The sequence below is a fragment of the Lepus europaeus genome, chromosome 10 (assembly GCF_033115175.1).
Source record: "Lepus europaeus isolate LE1 chromosome 10, mLepTim1.pri, whole genome shotgun sequence".
In the NCBI taxonomy this organism is placed as follows: domain Eukaryota; kingdom Metazoa; phylum Chordata; class Mammalia; order Lagomorpha; family Leporidae; genus Lepus; species Lepus europaeus.
The window spans coordinates 36,052,310-36,060,328 of record NC_084836.1 but is presented as its reverse complement, the minus strand read 5'-3'; the positions used below and the strand labels follow the sequence as shown (position 1 = coordinate 36,060,328).

Sequence of the window (8,019 nt, the reverse complement as noted above, 5' to 3'; positions counted from 1 at the left end):
GCAGGGTAATACACCAACAAATCAGTTTAAGGAGGTTGGCCCAATTTCCTGATGAGTCTTCAGGGTATATTCTTTAGGAACTTGTGAAACGCTGAAGAATTATTGGAATACAATTTTAAAGTAACCAAAAGTTAATACAAGAGCACAATGCATTTTTATGACTTTTTAAAGTAGAAATCTTGCAATTGGCTTCAGAAAAATATTAAGTATTTTAAGTAGAGAAAAATCTTAACAACTGTAGGATTTTCTCAAAAGTATGCATTAGCACCAAATACTCCCTGTTCTTTCTAAAAAGAGGTTTTATTAAAGCCTCAACAGGGTTGGGTAAGCAGTTAAGATGGGACTTGGGACACTCACATATCATATCAGAGCACCTAGGTTGGAGTCACAGCCCTACTCCTCATTCTAGATAATGCACACCCTGGGATGCAGCAGGTGGTGACACAAGCACTTGAGTCTCTGACAACTATGTGGGAGACACAGATTGAGTTCCACGCACTTGGCTATGGCCTGACCTAGCCTTGGTTGTTGCAGGCATTTGTAAAGGGAACCAAGGCATGAAATATTTCTCTCTGTTTTTCTGTATCTCTGAGTCTCTGTGTATTTTTCTGCCCTTCAAATAATTTAAATGAAATATTTGTTAAATTAGAAGTATAACATTTTCCCTCTTTATTCTATTTAGTGCTAAATACTTAACAGAGAAAGAGAAAGAAAATAGTCAGCTGTGTATATAGATGATGCTCAGAGCTAAGCCTCAGTGTTATCACTGATTTATCTGATGGTCACCACTAAACCAGCTTTGCTCATCTTAACAATAATCTCACAAAACACTCATTCCATACAAGGTCACTGGGCAGTATGCATGATACCAAACATCTCTATTACTAAATAAAATGTAGCTCCTTTTTAAACCTATTCACATTTTTATTCTAGCGTTCACTATAGATTAAATGTATTGATGGGCCCTATCATAGCTTGCCTCCTCTTTCTGATAACAGCTGATAAAGGGCAAACCTTTCCACTTCCGTGGACCTTTAAAAAACTAATCAGTGTCCCAATTGCATAAGTTCTAACTATTTACTTAGATACAACACCATGCCCATGCTGCACTTTCTCCTTGGAAGCAATCAGTTCAAGGGGATTTCACAAGCTTCATGGGAAAATTAAATTACACGATAAGTTTAGTATCAGATGTTTGACCTAGAAACTAAGAAGCCAAGTCTAGACTTCAGTGCCTGGATTCAACTCCTGGCTCTGTCTCCTTACTCTAGCTACTCACTAATGAAGATCATGGGAGACAGGTAATTAAGTACCTGCCACCCATGTGGGAGACTGAAATTGAGTTTCAATCTCCTGACTCCAGCCCCACTTCAGCTTTAGCTAAGCCCCAGCTATTGTAGACACTGAGGGAGTGGACCAATGAATGGGAGTGTTTTATTTCTCTCTCTCTCTCTCAATATACCTTTTAAATAAATAAAAAATAAGTAAATAAATCTTTTGTGAGAAGTCCTCCCTTGGTAACAGGAGATGCTTGTTTATTTTATGTCATCTTTTCAGAGCAGATATAAGTATATATCTTTTGTTATCACAAATGTGGCATATTTTACTGTTCCATCATAATGTTATTTGTTCAAGGTAATATAACACAATACAGATAAAACTAGCCTCTAAACAAGCTCCAAGAAGTTCTCAAGTTTGTATACTTGGGCTGACAATTTCCACTTCTGATAATCTGCCATATAAAAGCAATTAAAAAATTAGAGCACCATATATACTATTCTGTATTTTAAAATGAGCATTAAAAAAGGGAATGGTTACTATAGGACACCAGTTAAGTAAAGACTAAGTTGTGCTCGCTGCGGCAGCACATATACTAACTCTACTAAAACTGGAACAATATAGAGATTAGCATAGCCCCTGTGCAAGGATGACACACACATTTGTGAAACGTTACATATTTAAAAAGGAAGACTAAATTTTACACATCTTTTGACTGTGAAACAGGTTCAGGATTTTTTTTAATCATAGTGCATAAAGCAAAGAAAAATACGCATAGACAGGGCCAATATTGTGGTATAGCAGGTTAAGCCACTGCTTACAATGCCAGGATCCCATATCACAGTCCTCACAACTCTGTTTCCAATGCATCTTGCTGCTAACATGCCTGGGGAGGCAATGGATGATGGCCCAAGTGCCTGTGCCTCTTGATTTGTGGCTTTGGCTTGGTGTAGCCCCAACTGTCACTGGCATTTGGAGAATGAACTAGCAGATGGAAGGACTCTCTCTCTCTCTCTCTCTCTCTCTCTCTCTCTCTCTCTCTCTCTCTTTCTCTCTCTCTCTCTGCCACTCTTCCTCCCACCTCTCTCTTCTCTAAAATAAAACAAAATAAACAAAATGTGAGACACAAAATGAATCCAACTAAAAACATGTAAGTGTAACTAAATGTTACAGTCACTTCATAGTTTATTCTCTAGTGTATGTTAAATTTTTCAAATTATTTTTTTATCTTCTTTATGTTCTGAGGAAAAGGTTATGGCATATAGGCAATGATATATAGGCATATATGTCCAGGAAGAACAGGAACTGACTGGTTTAATTAAGAAAAAATTAGTTCATTCAAAGGATTTTTGGACATATAATTAAATCAATGAGAAGCTTGAAGAAAAGACTTGGACAATGGCTAGAACCCATTTTGGCAAGGCAACAGGAAACATTACCAGAGCACATTACAGGAACTGTCCAGTGAGAACACTGTCACCACTCCTATTGAGTTCTTGTTGCCACCATGTGGCTTTGATCCCTCTTAACTGGCAATGAAAAGACCAGTATGAATACAGCCATAGGTGACATGTACTTCAACAGGTTTACCCTCAATCTGAGTATTCAGATTTTATAGTTGCAAAAGTGACAGGTACACTGTAACATATTTTTCATATCATCAAAACTGCTACTGCTTTTATACCTTGCTGAGTGTACCAGCATCTTCATAGTTACACAATGTAACCTGAAATTCAATCTTAAATGCTCTTTACTCCACTCTTTCACTACATTATCAAAGTTAACAATATTTTTAACACCACTGTCCCATTTGCATCTTGAATGTCATTGCCATAATTATATACCCTTGTTGATACTTATCAAAACTGTTTGAAAAATGTATCATTATTTGCCCCTTTCAAATGAGAAAGTAATGGAAATACAAGAAAAATGTAATAAAAATGAAGCAATGACTTATCAAATTGGCTTTAGGAATTGACAAATCAGGGTGAATATAACAAATAATAATAGAGAAGAGGTCAATAATTGAATCAAGTTCAATTTAGTAGATATTGTATCAGATTTCTATTGCTGCTGTAACAAATTACTACAAATTTAGTAGCCTAACCAATTCAAATATATTCCCTCACAGATTTGTGAGTTAGATTGGAAGTTTGACAGGTAAATTCAAGGTGTGTGACATCCCATTGTTTTCTGGAGGCTTTGGTCTCTTTCTTTTTACATCTTCACGATCCATGGCTCATGGCTCTCTTCTTCATCTTTAAAACCAGCAGTCATATACCTCACAGACTCTTTAATTGTCACATTTCTGTGGCACAGTGAATAAATGATTTCTGTATTTAAGATTCACATGTTCCCACTGCTCTTCCATCAGATCCAACTCTCTGCATATAGCCTGGGAATGCAGTGGAAGATGGCCCAAGTGCTTGGGCCTCTGCACCCATGTGGGAGACCTGGAAGAAGCTCCTGGATCCTGGCTTCAGATTGGCCCAGCTCTGGCTGTTGCTACCATTTGAGAGAGAACCAGCGGATGGAAGACCTTTCTCTCTTCCTCTACCCCTCTCAAAGGCAATGCTGATAATTAAAAAAAAAAATAGAAATGGCATAGGTCATTTTTGTCTTATTGCAATCAAACAAAATTAGATATAACATAAAGTAGCTAAAATACTTACAGATCACAAAGCTCACAATTCCTATAACAAAACAAAATCTACATGGGTTAAAAAATAAATTGAAATGAAAATTACAGCATAATCATAAATGCATAATATTGAATACACAGTCAACACCAAATCTTAGAACTAAAGTGATTCTAAAAAGCACAGGAAACACTATAACTTGCTACCAAGAAGAAGGAAGAATGGAAATAAACTAGCTTATCCTACCAAAAATCTAGAAAGACAAAAAATATATAAAGTTAACCAGAAAAGACAATGATTTATGGAAAATCCATCAAGGAAGTAATGTTTTCATATTTATGATTGGGAGAGAAAGAATATGACTTCCCGTTTTCTCTCCAACCTAAATTCCTCCTAAGTACCCACCAACCTAGTCCTTACCTGTCCCTAGTGCTGTCTCCATGTTGTCCTTGGATTACACCAGCCATGTTCTGCCTCAGAACTTTGTAACTGCCTTTCTCTCTGCCTTGAATGCTTTTATTTTCATAGATGTCTTCAACATATGCATTTGTTATTCTTTCCATTAAGATCTCTCCTAATGAAACTGTTAAGCATTGGAAGTATCTCTTCTAATACTCTCCAGTTCTGACAACTTTCAGTTTTAATCCTCTCCATAATTTCTATCATCATCAATATTAATATATTCTGTTTAGTTTCTATAAATTCAATGAGGCTAGTAATTTTAGTTTGTTCAGAGTATTTCAATGACAGAAAAATGAATGTTCAGTACAAAATAAGTGCCTAGAAATAAATACATGGATGAATGAAAAAGAATAAAAACAATTACATAAATATTGATTATGAAAACTACAAAAAATTATAACTCTTAAGAAGGAGGAGTTCAGCTCTAAATGAAATTTGATTACTCTTTGAAGAATACAGTAATGGTGTTTTCCACATTTAATATCACCAGAACAATACAAAGAGCATTTATACTAACTAGATGAAGAAAAAAATTGATAACAAATTAAAAAAAAAAAACTACAGGGACTAATGTTGTGGTGCAGCAGATTAATCTGCTTGTGAAAAAAGCACCCCATCTCTGAGTGCTGGACTGAGCCCCCCACAGCTCCACTTACAATCCAGCTTCCTGCTAATGCAAATGTAGGAAGGCAACAAAAAATGGTCAAGTACCTGGGTCCTTGCCACTCATGTAGAGACCAGGAGGAAGTTTCTGACTGCTGGCGCAGACACAGCTGTTGCAGCCATTTGGGAAGTTAACCAGTGGGTAGAAGATGTCTCCTCTTCCTTTCTCTGTTTTTCCATCTCTCTTTCCATCACTCTGCCTTTGTAGTAAATATATATTTTTTAAAAAGAAAATGAACTATATTTTAAAATAAAATATTTTAATCTAACATTTCTTTTTTATTCATCAATTAATTTACGAATGATAATTATACTATATAGTGTGATATTTTGACACATACGTACAATATATGGTGATCAATTCAACATAATTAGCATATGCATCTCTTCAAATATTCATTGTTTCTTTGTTTTGGGAACATTCAAAAGTCTCTTTTCTATTTTGAGTTTTTAAAATTGGTTATTTGCTTGAAAAGCAAAGTGACTGAGAGGGAAAGACAAAGACAGAGATCATCCATCTGCTGGTATACTCCTCAAATCCCACAACAGCCAGGCATGGACCAGACTGTGGTAAGGAGTCAGGAATTTTATCCAGGTCTGTCATGTATGTGGCAGGTACCCAAGTATGTGGACCATCATCTGCTGTCTCCGAGGTGCAATAGCAGGAAGCTGAATCAAAAGTGAAAGTGAGATTGATCCTAGGCATTCCAGCATAGAATGTGGGCATCCCGTGTGGCAGCTACATTGTGCACTACAATGTTCACTCATTTTGAAATATACAGTAGTCATTCTACTGTGTTATAGGCAATAGAACTTATTCATCCCCTATAACTGTGGTTTTGTTCCCATTATCCAACCTCATTCTATACTCCTATTTTTTTTTTAAAATAATTAGCCTCTTTAATTACACATTCTAGTTCTTTGAATGTGCCTTTGGGTAACATGCATGAAAAGGTAGGAGCAAAACAAATTATTAAGAGAAGCAATATTTAGCTAGCTCAGATTTCTTGGCATTCCTAAAATGCTAACTGTATATAAACTTGTTATTTTTATCAGATTAAGGTACTTAGGACAAGGGTCGTGGTACAGTGGGTTCAGTCATTGCTTGGGATGCCTGCTTACCATATTGGAGTGTGGATTTAAGTCCCATCTACTCCACACTTCCAATCCAACTTCCTGTTAATGTCCCTGAAAGGCAGCAGATGAAGGCCTAGGTACTTGGGTGCCTGCCATGATGTGGGAGATCAGATGAAGTTCTTGTTTCCTGGCTTCAGCATGGCTCTGCCCTGGCTATTGTCGGCATTTGGGGAATGAAGCCGTAGATTGAATCTCTCTCTCTCTCTCTCTCTCTCTCTCTCTCTCTCCCTCTGTGTTGTGTGTGTGTGTGTATTACTCTGCCATTCAAATAAATCTTTAAAAAATAATAAGATACTTGTGTAAGACATCAAATATTTATTCATAATGATTCAATCAATGACAATTATATACAGAAACAAAAGTTTCACTATGCAGGGTCCCATTTTCATGGTATTTCTTACAGTTTATCACCACACCTAGTAATTATTATTGTATTGAATAGTCATGTCTTTTCTATCCAACAAATATCCCTCTTTTCCTAGAGACCATCCAGATTTTCCTTGGGATCAAGCTTTTACCCAGTTTTATCTTTTGATTTTGATTGTAATAAACCCACACCAAGCTCCATGTATAAGCCTCAACGCTATCATACAATCAACAAACCTTATCCCTTTGTTGAAATTTGGTGGAGGAATGAGGAGTGGCCTCAGTTACAAAAGAGCTAGCATTTTTGACCCATCTAAGAGTTGATTTGATGGTGATGCACTTATTAACCATTGATGTGAACCAAAGCATTCAGCCTGGTTGCTGGTACAGGCATTCTGTACACCAAGTAAACAAGCTTCAGCCCTAAGCCAATCTGTGAAAGAGGACATTGCTATGAGAGTCACAGAGAAATGGAGCTGAAGTCATGAGTGGATCATGGCAGCCACCATAAGTATCTCTTAGCTTTTCGGTGATTTAACCTGGAAATCTCTCCCTTTACTGAAGTTGGTTTTCTCCTTATAAGAACAAAGTGTGCATGTGTACTATGTAAAATTAGGATACTGAGAAAACAAAGTATGTTTTTGTTTGTTAAGATTGAATTACTGTGATATATAAATTTCTTACTACTCTCCAGCACAGACTAAAACTAATGTTCTTCATATCAAATTAAAATACTCAGCAGTTTTTCTGAACCTGTAGTTTTGTTCTCCAAATCTTAAAATAAGTTTCAGCAAGAGTGTATAAGATACCCCATGCATTATTACACATTGAGATGATTTGCTCTCTAATTGTAATGTTTCTCTTTAGAAAAATGGAATCAGAGCATTAATACTACAATTTGTACATTGATCTCTTTATATCATTCTGTCAGACCTCTGGACTTCAAAGGTTTCCTGAGTTTATTATAATATAGCATATTTCATTCATTTTGCTATCTGCACATTTGTGAGAATGTTCTCATTAATTACTTTCAATTGCAACAATTATGCCTAATCCAAAACCATGTCCTTTTCCTCAACATTTTTTCCATGATGTTTTAAACTCTTTCTCCAGGCAAAAATAATAATTCCAACTCTTTGTGAAGACATGATGAACTATCTCCACGGAGGCTCGTTTACGAAAAATAACAAAGAGCGCTTACTAGAAACAAGGGAACAATCGGTTCAGATGAAAAGGGACTTACGCCTACCCAGACCAAGATGAATATTTCCAATGGTTCAATAATTTGGTTAGCTTATTTCTGTTTGTTTTCTTTTTCATTTTCATGCTTCTATGCACTTCCAGCTGGACTGACTCTGGAAGGAGCAATATATTACAAGAAAGCTTGTTCTCGTATTTCCAATCTGATTTCAACCTCTATGAGAAAGGTTAGGATAATCACAAGAATGCTGAATTTCTTATCTGACTCATCTGT

General features: G+C 36.2%; 1 pseudogene; it reads left to right on the top strand.

The window, feature by feature from the left end:
* Positions 1–1,861: 1,861 nt before the first annotated feature.
* Positions 1,862–1,962, top strand: LOC133769232 (U6 spliceosomal RNA; annotated as a pseudogene).
* Positions 1,963–8,019: the final 6,057 nt, after the last annotated feature.